Genomic DNA, 17,860 nt, shown 5'->3' on the forward strand with positions numbered 1-17,860 from the left:
CCCATAGAATTGGGGTGGCATGTGATTTTTCATGGTGGTTCCTAGTGAAATGTGTCCTGGTCAAGTTTAGATCTTTTAAAATTGAGGTTTGCAACTCTATGGGAATCAAAGCCTATCTTTGTCTACAGAAGGAAGTCTTCTTATATTTAAAAATGCATTAAACTTGGGATTGTTTTGGTTGTACCAGTTATTAAATGTATTTTTGGGAAAACCACTTAATAACTTTGATTTTCACCCTCTTCTTTTAATGGGTAAAAAGAAGGGAATTGCATAAGATGAGCTCTACGTTTCTTTTAAGATCTAACATTCTTTAATTCTATTTAAATACCAACAAAAATTCTTTTGCCTGGCATTTAATAGAGGATTGAATAAAAATTAACTCACCTTTTAGGATGTATAGGAAAAAACACAGTATGACCAACTTCAAGGGCATAAAAACCAGCCCAAATAATCGCTTATTCACATCTTTCCACAGATTTCCAACACTCTGTTTAAACAAAGACTATCCGACTGAAATCGTTTTTTCTCCCTTGATTTGAATACAAAAGCATATGATAACTATGCTTTTTTCTCCATATATAGCATTCAGTTATATTCTGAAACATCGCCATAGCTTTCTTGTGTTGAGGGTTCAGAAATCTCTCTGCCTGATGTGGAAGACATAATTTTTAATGTTTATTTCAGTTGAAAATGGGTTGAATTTTGTGGAAATTTATTTTTGAGATAGAGTTTGTCATTTCTGGAACCATGCAAAATGAGCTATTTTTTTCCACATGAATGACACCTATGTAGTAAGTCAGAACGATTAATATGTGGTATAAACAGGCTTTACCTCAAAGAAAGAAACAAGAAAAGGTAATTTCTTCTTAAACCTTAAAAACCACTAAGCAAATAATCTGGATCACACACCAGAATTCTGTTAGCTTTTCGTGTGTCCACAGTTCTCTGAAGCACAAAAGCTAAATTGTTTAAGTCACGTGGTCCAACATCCACACTGACGACCTGTTCTACAGACAGCAGCTTTCATCCTTAATGATCACATTTTGATAATGCTCTTATTTAGAAGCTAAATCATGATCTTTCATACAAAACTAAATATATTCCCCTTAAGGTGAAGACTAATATTTTGCCTGCTCTAATTATAGTATTAGTTGTCATGCTATAGGTCCTCTATGACAGACATGCCATTAATGAGGGAAACAGCCATAAGACAATGAGTGCCTTGTTTAAGGTTAGGGTTCAGTATATTTTGATTGACTTTAGGTATAATCCTTTTTGGTTCCAGTTTAACTGGAGTGTGTGTGTTTATTAAAGACTATACAACTAAAGGGTGAAACTAAGAACTAGAACTAGAAACCAGAAAGGGGAATTACAACAGGAAAGACTCAGCATAAAGATTTGGCCATCTACCTACCCATCCACCATTAAAGAAATATTTATTCAGGGCCTTGTATTTTCGAGACAATGTGTTCATTTTTGTGATAGTAAAGGAAAACAGATCTTGATCTCAAAAAATTCACTTTTGGGGTTACATCAAAGATAAATTATTATAATATGCTCAGGTTTGTGAAACTAGAGAAACTTATAGAAAGTACAGTTGATAACAGTAAAAAAAAAATTATGTCTTATCTATATCAGGCAGTCATCTAAGCAATTTATATTTAATCTTTATGATACCAAGTATGAGATAGGTACTACAATTATCATTCTCATCTTACAGATTGGAAACTGAAGTATAGGAGGTTATTTGTCGAAAGTCACTCAGTGATTCTGGGTCCATTGAGAGGAATCACTTCTCAGAGGGGAGATTGAGTTTTCTCAAACAGATTGAATAGCTTCTGAGAACAGTTACAAAGGACCCTGCATATGGCAACTACTGAGCCAAGTAGGTCCTTCCAAAACCATACCGTATAGGATGGTTCTGTCCAGAGTATCTAGAATATTTTGTCCAGAATATGTATTACTTACACTGCTGAACAAGGCTGCAATGGCCACTAGTCTTGATATCACATTTCTCTTCCCAGTTATGTGTATGTTACAATGAGCCATTGATTTTTTTTTTTTTTTTTTTTTTTTTTGCGTTACGCGGCCCTCTCACTGTTGTGGCCTCTCCCGTTGCAGAGCACAGGCTCCGGACGCGCAGGCTCAGCGGCCATGGCTCACGGGCCCAGCCGCTTCGTGGCATGTGGGATCTTCCCGGACCGGGGCACGAACCCGTGTCCCCTGCATCGGCAGGCGGACTCTCAACCACTGCGCCACCAGGGAAGCCCTGAGCCATTGATTTTTAAAGTCTTCTTATTGAAAAGAGCTTACCAGCTGACAAATTTCCCCACTTTTTGATTATCTAATCAATACTGTGTCAGTCTGGGTATTAGTCAGGTTTTATCTATATATCTGTATCTATATAACTAACATGATATGTATCTATCTATCTATCTATTGAGAGAGAGATTTATCATGAAGTATTAGCTCATGTGATAAAGGAGGCTGAGAAGTCCCACAGTCTCACCTGCAAGCTGGAGACCCAGGAAAGCCAATGGTACAGTTCCAGCCCAAGCCTGAAGGCCTGAGCACCGATGGTGTAAGTGCCAGTCCCAAAGCAGGAGAAGACCAATGTCCCAGCTCAACATTCAGGCAGAGAACAACTTCTCCCTTCCTCTGCCTTTTTGTTCTATTCAGGAGCTTAAGGGATTGGTTGGCACCTACCCACACTGGGGAGGGCAATCTGCTTAAGCCAGACAATTGATTCAAATTCTAGTCTCGTCTGAACACACCATCAAAGACAAACCCAGAAATTATGTTAAATCAAATATCTGGGCACCCTGTGGCCCAGTCAAGTTGACATAAAATTCACCATCCCAAGTACCAATGTGTGAAGTGTCTGATTAGTGCTGGGTTATCAGAGGCCCAAAGAGAGAGAAAGGCCTATTGCTGCTGGCAGGGGTGCAGATACTTTAGCTGACAGACCACAGGTCCATCTCTGGATGGTTCCCATTGCCCCATGTCAGAGTTTGCTGGATCCAAGAAGTGCTAGATAAACCTGTCCTTCCAGTCAGTCAAGAGAAAAAACATTAAGGAAAATAGTAATTCAGCTGGTATATGTGAAAATGATTTTTTATAAGGTTTAAAATACTGTACAATCTATTTTCCACCTAAAGTAATTAGAGGGATTATATCCAATTTTGTTGAGAATGCAGAGAAATGAATTCACTTATCACAGTTATAGGACTGTAAATTGGCACAATCTTTTGGAAGGAAAATATGCATATATTTTGACACGATAAGATATAATAGATGTGCGCAAAGATAAGCGAACAGTTGTTAATTATAGACACTTCATTGTAAAAAAAAAAAAAATTGAAAAAATTTACCTGGTGTTAGGGGATTGGCCAGATAAATTATGTTACATCTAAACAATGGGATACTATGTTACATCTAAACAATGGGATACCATTTAAGTATCACATTGTGGGAAGATTATTTATTGAAATAGGGAAAATGATACTATTTAGTCTTGAGCGAAAAAAACAGACTACTAATATATTAGTATATTATTAGTATGTTAAAGTTAAATAATACGTTACAGTATTATACAGTATACTTTTATAAAGAAAGGTCAGAATATATGTATATAACATAAAATATAAGTGTAAAATTATGTATAAATATGTGTACATATATAGACACATTCAAGAAGACTATAATCTAATATTTTACTAGTAATGGAATTAGAATTTTTAAAAAGTCTCTTATTTTCTGCATTTAGCATGAGTTGTGAAATTAGGAAGAAGCTAATAATTATTACATAGATTATTGTTAGGTAGAGAGAAATCCAAATAAAATAAAATTTATGAATCATTAAATTGCTTTTTAATTATTATTTTTAATGAACCTGGTCCTTCTCCAGATTTGAGCTCCACTTTGCCCACACCATTTACCTGTTCTTGGGCTAATGCCCTTCCTAACTTGTTTGATAAGGATTCCTAACTTCTTTAATAAGGAATATTATGTGTTTTTTACTTGTTTTAACTAGTTTACATTTTTATCATCATTTCACATAAGAGAAAAGAGCTCATAACTAATAAGGGGCAGTCCTTTTGTGTTGGCATTAGTTTCATTTCAGTATGATCTAGGTCAAAATGAGGCTGAGGCTGGGCCACAGGTGTTGGGCTAGTTGCCATAGTTTCTGCTAAGATTTAAAAAGCATGAGATTTTTCACATATAAAAAGTCAGATATGGGGGTTTTGTTGAAAAACAGATAGCTCTCACAATGCAGAGTTTGAGTTCCTACCAGACGGTGACGGGCTGGAGACGAGCAGCCGCTGTCCTCTGAAAATGGCACACGTGATCCAGCTTGCCATGTCCCACCACTCCACACTTCATACTTGGCTGAAATATCTTGCCTAAATTTATAGGCATTTCAGTTTGCTATCCATATTTGAATCATCCCTGTTTTCACCACATTTAAGGATAAGGTTGAAAGAATTGAGTGTTCTTTTTACTATCTTAAGTAAATCATCTAGATGACAATTGAACCTCTAATTTCAGGGTGTGTTTCCTTTTTATTTCCCCAAAAAGATGAGAGTGGGAGAGAGAGAGAGAGAGAAAACAAAGTGCATAAGAAAGGCATTTGTCAGAGGAAAGCATGAAATGTGAAGGAAACTGGTATTTGTAAGATTTTGTTTCTTCTGGTTTACAACTTTATCAGTGCCCATACAAAATTACTTTATTTGTATCTGAAGTGTTCAATATTTATTCAGTTTGTGCTTTAAAGTAAATACTTGAGCCTTTTTTTCCTAACTGCCTTTGTGTATAGGAGCAGAAAAATAATGGAACATTAAAAGGAAACTAGCTTTGCAAATTTACTGAAATGAAAAACAGAAAAGCAGATTAGCTGGGAGTACTCCAAGGGGGCAATGATGCTGTGGCCTGTCAGGACATTGAGGCATTAACCAATGTGCAATTAAAAAAATAAAACCTGTGAGGAGGCAGTGCAGGAGAATAAAAGCCTATTAGAGCGCTCCTAAGAGTTGAGACTCTTGCCAGCACAGCCATCTGTCAAGAGATTATGGAGAAGAAAATTTCCGCAGGAATTTTCCCTTGGGACTAGATGAAGTGCCAAGAAAAGGTGTGTGGCATCAGGAGTGAGGACAAACTCTGAGAGTCTTCCGCAGTGCTTATCACAGACAGGGAACCATCAACCCACTGGGTCTGAGAGAAGAGAAGACAGTGCAGTCTGTGTATTGTTTTTGGCCAGAGAACCTAGTTTGTCTTAACCAGAGGTCATGAAAACCAGTGTCTTTTAAGGTAAGTTAAACTTTGTTGTATTGAATCCTAAAATTTTTCTGTGATTCAAAGACAATGAAGTAATATGTTGAACTTTGCATACTAAGGATTCTAATACAAAAATGAATGTGAAGTTTGAGTCAAATTGCAGAAGGTGATCAAAAAATACTTGAGCAAAAATGAGAATGTCATTTTTTTTTAACTTGAATCTTTGGAGTTTATGAAAATACCCAAGACATTTACTTACATGAAATGTTGTACTAAAATGCTCTTTTCACTTATTTCTTCCAAGTAAATGCTGGGTGATGGACTCATGAGTATTTGCCTCTAGAGAATTCAGTTCATGCCATGCTGTGAAATAATTAAGAACCATACAACCATGAAAGTTACAAGAGTTAATAATAGGGACAAATATTTCATAAAGTTCCTGGAATCATGTCAGGAAAAGATAGTTTAATTTTTAATTCTGAGTAGATCTTAGTTCATTCCCTGACCTATGTTCCCATGTAGTACATTTTGTGTTTTTAACAATATTTATTCCCCATTTTCTTTGTGATTAATTTTATTTTTCTTTTTTAAGATAAGAAAATATGTTGATTATAAAGATGAAATAAAAATACCACAGATTTATGGTCTAGATTACAAGATAAACATGCATTTTTTATTTCAAATTTTTTAAGTCAGAAAAAGAGTTATCTTTTTAAATGACAAGAAAATAAACATGTAAGAAGATAGGTCCCATGCTAATTTAGCAAGTATTTTTAAACCTATAGTACTGATAAGAAATTGTCAATCAGAAATTGGGACTAAATGTAGTTTAATTCAATTTTATATTATCTTGATCAAAATAGAGACATTTCATTTATCACACTGGTTACTTAGAGAAATGGATATGAACAGACATAAATATAAATGCTAAACAGTGGTAAGAAATAATCTTAACGGGAAAGAACACCAAGTCCAAGAAAACAGTGCAAATTCTGAGGGATCACGGTGATCCAGTGTTAATGCTGGCCCTGTGCCCATATCAGATTATTGTGTCTGTAACTGGAGAGAAATTATCATGTGAATTTAAGTCAAATTATCCTATGAGTTCAATTATAGTGGAAAATATAGGTTTTTGAATCTTCCTTTCTCTCTTACAAAAGAACAGTTTTGCCTGAATCATCAGCATATTGTTTACATTCTTTTTTATTTCATTATTTCATTCAATCTTCCGTTCACTTTTCCATTTAACCAATATTTAGTGAGCGATGTTCAGGTAGAGGGCATTATCGGGCTAGGCATAAAAGTAATGAATGGATGTGGTCCCTACTCTCAAAAGGCTTACAGTCCAACACATGGCATATAACTTCTCCATTCAGCTTCAAAATAATTTGAAAACCAAAACTTAACCTCATGTTGTTGAAGTAATATTTAAGACTAACCGAAGTTAAGGCTAACAGAAGTTAAATAACAGCAGTAGGAAGTATCTGTGTTAGTAATATAATTCAAGACTTTCAGTGCATTGATTTTATTTGTACTTCAGTATTTAAAATTTTTTTAAATTAGTAAGGACTGAAATAAGCATTTTTTACTCTGCTCTTGGAATTTCATTAAGTATAGTTTGAGGTTCTTTACTTTAGAAAATGTGGAATAGGTTAATTTTACACATAGAAAAAGGAAATTCCTGTTCAATAAAAAGTAGACAAAGTATACTGGGATATTGACAAATACTGCATCTCATTTGTGGTCAAAGTTATCTCTCTGCATCTAGGGATACATCTCTGTATATTAAGTGTATTTGAAATTAGAGATTAGATTCTTACCTGCTATATCCACTCTTGTTCCTAAGATTGATTTGGGGGTATATGCATTTCAAGCATTTTTTGGCAATATTACAATAGTTGGTCCTGAACAAAAGTGATATTTAAGTTTTGAGTTACGGAGATCATCTCTGGGATCCTTGCCAGAAATAATGAAGTTCTCATTTGGGTGAGTGGGTCTGGAAACTGTCACCTCAAATACAATGCGTTTTATGATAGAGTGCGATTGCCATATTTTTTCAAAATAATGAAATACTAAGTTTAATAGTATTTTGATAATGTAACATATGTACAGTAATATGAATATAACATTCTTTTCATAGAGAATGGATTAGTCAAAAGGGAGCAAGTTGGAATCATGTAACCATACAACTGTTAGGAACAAAATCTGGGGCATTAAAATAAAGTCATAGTTCAAAGGCCTGTGAGTAAAGAGAGCAACTGATTGCTTTTGACTTTTTTTTTCTTTCAGATAAAACGTATAGTAGGTTTCTAGTTAAGAGTTTGATGTTTTTAACCTTCATTTATTGGTCACAAAACATGTTCTTGTACTATATATTTTTAACTATTTGTCCCCTTTTGTCTCTGCTGAGCACATAGTGGTGCGGGGCTTATTGTTTTGGAGGCTGCCTGATTATTGAGGGAGCCCTAGTCTCCTCCCTGCCTCACTAGCACCTGATTGCTTTATATCCAGAAAGTGGTAGATCAACTTCTCTTCAGATTCAGTAAATCACGTGAAGTAGTGCGGCATTATCTTTAAGCGTGAGGTGCTAATATCAAACTTGTTGGGTTTCAGTCTTGACTTTTCTAATTACTACTTTGTGAGGGCAAGTCTCTTACCTACTTTTGCCATCTGTAAAATGGGCATAAAAATGGCACTATTATTATTGTGTGGATCGAGTGAGATAATATACATACAGTGCTTACTTACCATGTTGTAAACTCTCACAAATATTAGCGATGATGATGGTGATAAGGGTTTGAAGAAATTCACACCTTCCCAGTGCCTTGTTTGAATTCTTGCACTAGCCTCTAACGGTGTCCAGTTTGTGGTATCTTTATTGCCTCCCATGCAAGCTGCCAGACAGCTTTCTCAAAAACGCAAATCTGATACTATTACTTTCCTAAAGTGGCTCTCCGTTACCTTTGACTAAAGACTCGTACTTCCTAGTATGGACACGAGACTCCTCTGTCACCCTCTCTGCAGTTTCTCACACCTCTGAGTATTGGCACACACTGGTCCCTCTGCCTGGAACCCTTACTCCTGTTCCTTACCTGGCTAATTTGAACTTAACCTTCAACACTCCGCTAAAGCCGTCAGGAAGACTTTTCTGACCCCACCTTCGCCCACCCCTCTTTATCCTCAGGACTGTACATGTTTCTAGTCTGTCAGCTTGTCATTTCCTTCAAAAGACTGAACTATTTGAGAACAGGGGCTATTTTTTTTTCATTAACCCGGAATTTAGTACAATTTCCGTGACACAGAAGATGTATAATAAATGTTAATAGGTTGAATGAATGTTCTGGTGAGCAGGCAAGGAGCAGTGATACTTCTCCTTTTATGACTGTGTTTATCTTCTGGGTACTGATGTCATGCCGAGGTACTGACATAAACACATGCCTCCATGAAAGGCAAGGCAAGAATGGCCAAAGTACACTCTGTGAACATGCTTTTGCGTCTCTAAAAACAATCTTACTTTATCCTTTTTTGCTGCTGAGCTGGAATAAGAGAACCAGATAGAGTGCTTTTAATCTGAAACGTAAGTTTTAAACTGTACACTGACAGTAAAGAACGAATTATTTTTGTTGAAATTTTTGATCAAACTAGTTGGGCTAATGTATCACCAAAGTGTTGGTCAGAAACTTTTGGATCTGTGGTGTTCACCCCTCTCTGTAGAGTTTATTTAATCTTGATTGCAAGTCAAGATTGCAGTAGTTCTTAGAATGATTATATCAGTATAGATGTAAAGATGTGGTCTTAGGAAATAAGATTGATATCCTAAAAATACTGTATTAAACTATTAGTGTTATTAGGAATAAATTCAAAATGTTTATGGAAACAATTGAGCTATTTTATGAGACTCACTCAAATTCTATGTTTTGCTGCCATTTTGCCAATGAATTGGGATTTTAATGCGATTTGTATATTTTTGAATAAGCAAATAGAGAAGACAGGTACAATCCCTCTCCCTTCTTCAAATGGTGAGCTGCTTCTAGATGCTCCAGTTTTGCATTTCCTGCCCTTTGAAATAAACTGTTTCAATCTGGAGCAAGAGCCTCTATGCCCAGGTTCCTGCCCTTTTCTCTAGCACCCCTTAGGGGTCTCTGCCACTGCTGTTATAACTATTAGAAGAGCAGAAGAGGGAAAATACCTCATCACTGGCATGTGCTCACTGCTGCATTTCTCATTCTGCTGCCAGCTTCCGCTCATAGGCCCCTTCTCTTTCTTGGCACCCATATTGGAAGTGACCCTGCTTGGAGTCTCGCTTTCAAGGTTCCATATCTGTAGCACTGTGCAGTGAACCAAGACTCAGCACCAGCTAGTTGCACAGGTCTTGTCCTAATGCGAAACTTGTCAGGTGGCTGTGCTATCTCCAGGGTTTTCTTTGTTGACCCTTAATATGAAAGCAAGTTGTGGCCAAGCTGGTTTGGAATGAGAATATCGCAAGCCCAAACTTAACTGCTCTGAGAATGAGTTATACCAGAGTAATAATGAGTTAATAATCAAACTATACTACCTTCTGATGTAAGCATTTAGTTTTCCTTCTATCCTTTACTCTTTATGGTCTTCTCAGAAGGGTGCCAAAGGCTATTTTTTCTTTTTTCTTTCAGCAATATGGACTGAAGGTCTATTGTGCCGACTAATAGTTTAAATTAAAATTTTACTCCTTGGGTAAATGAGTCTACATGTGAATTCTCTAACTGCTTCTTTGTGTTTCCAGGACCTGGCATAATCCTTGGCACAGAGTAGATATTTAATCCTTGTGAATATTTGAATGCGATACTAAATAGGGTTGGAGTGCCTAGTATATATAGGCAACTTGGAGAAACTGTATAGATTCTACTTCACTTTTAGGAAGACAGATGAACTGGCATCAGGAAATAGCTGAGAGACCATTGGATTTCTCTGAGAGATTTTCACAAAAGGACAGTCACAGGAAGGAGCCCTTAAGGCCCGTTATGAGACCTCACAAATCATCACTTTTTAAAGCCCACTTCTAAGGTTATACAGAAACACAACTGGTAGGGGGGACCGTGGAATTCCATGGACTACAAGTCAACAATGCCTAGGGAAAATATCTAATAAAATACTAATTTTGAAACTGTTTTATGTGGTTGAGAAGTCCAGATTAAAAGAATAAGCAAATGGAAACTGAATTAATTGACAGATTTCATCTATATGTAATTCAGTTCCTGTTTCTATTCTTGTTTCAATAGCAGTTTCTCTGCTGCCATTCTTCACAATATTGCTGCAATAAACCTTATTACTATTGTCTGAGTTCTGCAAAGTTGTATACAATATAATTTTTGGTACATGTATGCATGGAATTCCTTTATTACTAACAATGAACACAATAGAAGTCTACATTTATATAATAGTTTATATTTTATTAGTTATAAATGTTAGCAATGTGAGGGACCTTAGCAGGTCTAAACAAATTTGCTCATTTGATAGATGAGGGAACTGAGTCATAAAGTGATTAACTTATTTTTTTCCCCATGGAAAAATTAACCAAAAATTGTCATTCAAAGCTATGTTTTCTATTATATGAAAAGTGATTGTCAATGAGACGCTCAAGGTCAAGGTTGATATCTGGCTTTATCTTCTTTTAAAAATGAATTTAATGACTTCATTAAAATCTAAGGATATATAAAAGGCAGCAATACTATCACTCCATTAACAGAGATTTACTTATCAGGATTTCAAACAAGGAATTCATCAAGCTAAAATTCTTTCCAGAGAACAGAACTGTCCTATATTCAGGGAACATGAGGCCCATATCTTCTGTCATGCCCTTGAAAATTCTGACAACATACTCTAATGTGGCTGCAAGAGGCTGCTTTCTGTGTCAGCTGGCTCAAGGTATAGAAACTCTTTAGGGGGCCAATATGCTTAGAGCATCCTGGCATGTCTGTTCTGAATCAAGCTTCCATATTCCCAAGTTAACCTACCTAGATAGCCTTAAGGCTGTTTATCCTTCTAGGTGTCCTTAAGGCTGAGAGCTGGCCTTTAGAGGAGAGTCATCTCCCACAGCGGCTCAAGACCCAAGGCTATTCAAGAGAAAAGGCAGAAACAAGTACAGGAAAATAGTGAGTAACGCTTTGGTACACACTCACATACACACACACACACACACACACACACAAGCAGTTTACAGAGAGAGAGAGGCATACCATGGCAGTGACTTCTTTATCTTGAATAAAGAACTAAGTTCTTTAAAGAAAAATGACATAATTAGAATAAAACTGTCTTGACTCAAAGAATCTATGGTTCTATCAAATTGGCCTTTCTGATTCCTGAACTTGCCAGATTTGTCTTTGTCTCAAGACCTTTGCATCAACTATCCTGCTACTTGAAATGCTCCCCCTTTATGTTCATGTGACTGACTTCTTATCATCATTTGTAATTTTCAACTTAAATATCAACCTCAGAGGCTTTTCCTGACCATTCTAAGAAAGGCAGCCTATTACTGCCTGACATCACTCTATTTTAATTCTTTGTATTGCATTATGCTCATCAATAACTAATATTTTTTATTGTTTACATTAAAATGTGTATTCTATCTTCCCCCTTACCTTGGCATAATATAAGACCCCATGAGGGCAGAATCTTGCTTGTTCCTTTATATTCCTTGCTTGACACATAACAGACACCCAATAAATATTTCCTCAGTGGATAGCTTTTTCATCACCAGAGATTAAAAAGTTGAATTATAACTGGTGTTTAATAAAAAGTTGTTTAACTGAATTTGAGGACTAATAATAGTGGAGGGAATTCCAATAAAATTATCTCTCTCACAATTTTCTTTGACATTTTCCTTCCGTTTACTAATTTGGGGTGAAATGTCCTTGATAGTTTGCCTTAGATATGAAAAAAAATCAAAATACTTGATACAAGTTTTGGTGAGATTTAGCATTATACTGAAGTTTGATTTTAAGGCAGAGATGGTTTCTACATATTTCACAATTGATTAAACAATCAGCCAGAATACATTGAAGGGTCAGGTTTATGAGATTCCTTTACTTTGTATTCATGTGTAGGCTTTTAGATGAGGAATATGTTTAGACTAAAAGTATCATGCCATTATTTTTATTACAATGTGTGGCACAATGCTGTTCTCTTTAGTTGTGTTACTTATGTTATTTACTTCTGTTGAACAACAATGACAGAGGAACACCACTGATTTTAATACAGAGTTTAGTAATGATGGTTTTGTGATGGTAAGCAGAATCAATGACAAGCAAAGTAACTTATTTTCATACAAAACTAAATTATAATTGCCAAATACTTATTTATTTTATTTTGGCAAGTCTAGTAATCTTCTAAAATAACCTCAGTTTGATAATATTCTATTAAGAGCACATCAAGAGCACGTGGTGACAACTGATTCCAAAAAGTGTTGAGTAATTTACAATATGCTGACAACAAATCTGTACCAATTTATGAGAGCACCGGATGCAGATGAAAGCCCAAGAAATGAAAAGGGCACATTTCGGTAACTATAACACACCCCATTATCAAACCTGAGACCGAGATTGGCACATACTAAAAAATGTTGCTATCTCTTAATCTGCCACTCCAGCATGTTTCAAAAAAATTCCATAACCAATAACTGGGTCTCCCAAAACATACTTCCATACTTCCCTTACTGCCTAAAACATTCAGTGCGTGTGTGACGTGGTCCTGATGCTGTGGTTTTTGCTTGAGCATGACGAAAACCACGTGAGATGCCTCTGTCCTCCACTGCATCCTGGACCCTGCTGTCCTGCTGGATTTTGCTGACATCAAACAGAGTCCTTAGGGTTCAGAAAGGCTGGGCAGGTGCACCAGACACATCAGAGGCAAATATGTAACAGCACGGAGCATTTCTGCTTGGCTTGTTGGGTTTGACATGCCAAAATAGCCCAGAAGGAATAGTAGTGCCTTTTGAAGTAGCTGAGATGCTTCCCCGATGTCACTTCTCTGAGTTTTAGATCAATGCCTGGAAGATGAATCAGAGCATGTGAGAAGCGTCACCGAGGGGGAAATGTGTTGGAAAGCTTGCAGGAGTGAAGCACCCAAGCCCAGAGAAAAGGTGGGGTGAGATGTGCAAGCAGGCAAAAAACAAAGGGCTGAGTCATTGGAGGCCTAATTGACAATGGCACAGCTGTGACAACAATTTGCCGGCAGCCTGACCTGTTTGATGAAAGGGCCTCTGCTTTCCTTGGAACCTCAGAGTTGCAGCGACTCATAGGAATGCACCACTCATGTTTCCAGCTGGCTCAGCCTCATAAATACCTAAACTCACAAGATGACATTTTTAATGCTCTGCAATTGCTATTCTGCATTTATATTTATTGCAATTCAACATATCCATTAGTGCATCTATCATTGATAAGTTTGTCACTGCTTCAGGAAAACAGTCCATCATGCTGCATCAATTTCCCTTTACAAGCTATTAATGTACTATAATGCAGCTTACAATATCATGTGGATATATTTGATTAGAGAGGTGCCAGAGTCAGTCAGATTGAACTGAGAATTGCAAGAGGACCCAAAATCTTAATTTATTTATTGTAAAGATGAACAGCCTTGCTGCACAGTGAATGTGTTAATATAACAGGTGTATCTTTTTCACCTTCTCAAACAGGCACTGAAAAGAACAAACTTAAGCAATATATTTTGACTCAGTTTGAAGCACAGCAGACCTACAATATTTTGTTGACACTTGACATGTTTAGCAGAATCATATTCATGTTTTAATATTTTCTGCATGCAATTAGCAGCTTTATTCAGGAAACAATGATGGCATATGAGTCCAGGAGATAGGACCAACTATGGCTTTCTGAAATAGGATAAATAAAAATATTAAAACTTAGTAAATAAAACAGATTTTCGGTACATGACTTGAGATAATTCTGGAGGCTATAACAATTTCTGTTAAAAGTAAAAATGGGCTTCCCTGGTGGCGCAGTGGTTGAGAGTCTGCCTGCCGATGCAGGGGACATGGGTTCGTGCCCCGGTCGGGGAGGATCCCGCATGCCGCGGAGCGGGTGGGCCCGTGAGCCATGGCTGCTGAGCCTGCGCGTCCGGAGCCTGTGCTCCGCAATGGGAGAGGCCACAACAGTGACAGGCCTGCGTACCACAAAAAAAAAAATACATAAAAATTTAAAAAATTAAAAAAATAAAAACGCATCTAAGACCCGACAGCCAAAAAAATAAAGGAAATAAATTTAAAAAATAAAAAAAAAAACAAAAGGCACCTGTACAACAAAAATTCTAAATTGTATAGAAATGAACAGTGCTCATGTGTGTGGACTATATTATTTCATTCTTTCCTTCTGCAATTAGGATCTGGCAAATCACTGATGTCCATGGAATCCAGAGGCTGAACTATGTCAGGACAGTCTGAGCTATTTTAACAATTCTGGCCATAGTAAAATGCTTGAGCCATTTTTTAAGTCTTATTGTATCTTATCGCAAAATGTAAAGGAAGACACATTATGCACTTTAAAAATATGTTTGTGAAATATTACGAAATCTACCCTTGAAAATTATTTTTCTAGGGGGGTTATACATGGATAAACACTAGAGTCAGGCACATATGCACTTGAACCCTTACTGAGTTACTTTTCAAATGTGTGGCATTGAGCCAAGGTAGTAATTTCTTTAAACCTCAGTTTTCTGTATGTTTAATGATGAAGATAAGACCCATGCATAGGATTGTTCTTAGAATTAAATGAGACGCAAATTGTGGTACATCCACACAATGAAATACATGTAGCTATTGGAAAGATTTAGATGGCCCTGTATGGGATGTTACAAAATTATTGCCAAAGGGACTCCCCTGGTGGCGCAGTGGTTAAGAATCCGCCTGCCAATGCAGGGGACACGGGTTCGAGCCCTGGTCCCACATGTCTTGGAGCAACAAAGCCCATGTGCCACAACTACTGAGCCTAAGCTCTAGAGCCTTTGAGCCACAACTACTGAAGCCTGCGTGCCTAGAGCCCGTGCTCTGCAATAAGAGGAGCCACCGCAATGAGAAGTCTGCGCACTGCAACGAAGAGTAGCCCCCGCTCGCTGCAACTAGAGAAAGCCTGCACAGCAACAAAGACCCAACGCAGCCAAAAATAAATAAATTTATTTTTAAAAATTGCCAAGAACTAGTTAGATTAAAACCATCTAACATTAAAGTATTTTAGATTTTATATTAAAATATATATAACATATGCACAGAAAAATTTTGGTGGGATATACAAAACGTGGAAATGTGTGATAAGGTAAAGGAAGAATAAGATTTAATTTTCATATTATGTCCTTTTATACTGTCTGATGTCTTGCTATTTGTTCATATTTTTATGATTAAATGCATAGTTTAATTTTTTAAAAGGATGTAATTCATTAAAATGATTAATATTATCTGGCATGTATGAGAGCTCAATAGATGTTGGCTGCCAGTTATAAATGCTCCTTTTCCCCATGAGATGTGATAGAAATTTTGCTCCTGCTCTAATAAGTAATGTAAAGTTTGAGGTTAAATAAGGAGTTGGCATGGGAACAGATGGATTTTCAAAGTTTGTGTGATAAATGTCTCCAAGTGTGGGTGCATTGTAAACAAAGGAGCACCAATAGTATGAGGGGCTGCTTAGAAAGACTGCTGGGCATTCAAGGACATCTTTGCAAGCATAGTGCACAGGATGAAGAAGGTAGCCCTTCCTGTCTACTCCTTCCCAGTCACAGCACTCTGGAACCTTGTGCCCCGAGTGGGTTCCCTATTTTAGGAGAGATGTCACAGGTTCGAGTATGTGCAGAGGAAGGTGACCAGGACAGCATAGGGAGCAGAGTCCATATCAACATGAATAGTTCTTGGAGCTAGGGACCCGGAGAAGTGAACGAAAGGGACCCCTCATAATGACAGTTCAAGGGCTGCCACACAGAAGAGGGATTCAACTTAACCTCTGTTAGTTCCTGAGGGCAGAACTGGGACCGCTGAGTAGAAGTTTAAAGGAGACATATTTCAGCTTACAGCTGCAGCTAAAACCCAGCATGTCATGATTTATAGCAGCAAATGCCACCCTAGGCAAGGATAGAATTTTCTGTTAAATTCTGAAGATAAAAAGTACCAAAGCATCTGGAGTCTCACAAGGATAAGGTCCCAAACTTAAACTAAATAAATAATCCCCGCAGATACTGCTTTCCAAAGGTTAGATACATCCAGTGGGTGAACTTGTGTCTGCAGCAGAGCTCCCTGCCCTCCTTGGTCCCATCCCCTCACTGCTTCCAGCAGTGTTCAGTAAAGCACATCATCTTCTTGATGCTGCTTTTAGCCCCTTCTCTTCATTCTGGTATCATAGCCTACAGAGTTTAGATACTGGACATTACCGCCTGCTGTTGCTGGATTTGTCTCTTTGCCTCCAAAGGGCCCCCTTTTTTTATCCTGTGACCTCATGGCCTTCTGTTCATACTTCTGCTGTTGTATTTAGCTTCTGCCTTGCATTAGCGTTAGTTGGGCAATACTGGTTTCTACTCACTAAAACATAAGCTCCTTGAGGGTTGACACAATATATTTTTGTGTCCTAGTATCTTAGAAGAAAGTGAGCCTCAGTAGATTGAATCACACCCCTTTATGAAGAGTAAATGGGGGCAATCACAGATTTAAATGTAGATTTAAATGTTTTTAGCAAGCCATCCATCACCTCTGTATGACCGTTAGCTTTGCTAGAGTTCATCTATCTCTGGTCATGAGCAATGAGGAAATTCAAAGCACACAATCAGAAGAGGATTTTTAGATAATGATGCATACGCAAACCTGTGTCTCAAATCAAGGAAACCTATAATAAAGACATATCTTCAAGATTTCTGCGATCGGGCTTATGGATACTTTCAGATTTGTCCATGGATGATTCTCCAAATGTTTTGCAATCGTATTTGCCATAGGGACGGAACAATACTGTCTTTAATGCTGGAGCAGAGTTCAGGGGTCCCCTACTGCGCTAGGTGTTACCTCTGTAGGAAACTCATTATCAGCCTTGGAAGCAGCAGTGAGCAGAGGTGAGCCTCCAGAAAGCTCGAGGATACAACACTCTGCTTACTTGGGTAGTCAAACTATTTCGCTAAGCGTTAACTGAGTCTTATAGATGCGTCGCGTACCCTTTCAGGTCAGTGGAATCTTATATGCGTCAGGCTTTTCAACACGCAGCATAATTTTTCGCTCTGGCTTTCTGTACCCTGTTCAAAAGTGTATTTGAGAGTCTTAAATAACACACAGGTTTCATAAGCACTTCACTTAAAATGAGGAAAGCAGGATAGGATTTTAGCCTAAGCATCAAAAAGAGTGGGGCCTCTGAATCAGGTTCAAATGTTAGAATGAACTACACTAAATGTTTGCCCTAGATTTCCAAAAATACAACTCAAGTCTGAAAAATCTAGCACATTAAAAATAGTGTGTGTCTCTTAGAAATATTAGTTTTTTTCCCCAAAACTTTCAAATATTTTAAATATAAGGAATTTAAAATTTTATTTTAAATTTAAATATTTTAAATTTTCTTTCCTATCAGCAAATGTACTG

This window comes from Phocoena sinus, chromosome 3 (assembly GCF_008692025.1).
Source record: "Phocoena sinus isolate mPhoSin1 chromosome 3, mPhoSin1.pri, whole genome shotgun sequence".
Lineage (NCBI taxonomy): Eukaryota > Metazoa > Chordata > Mammalia > Artiodactyla > Phocoenidae > Phocoena > Phocoena sinus.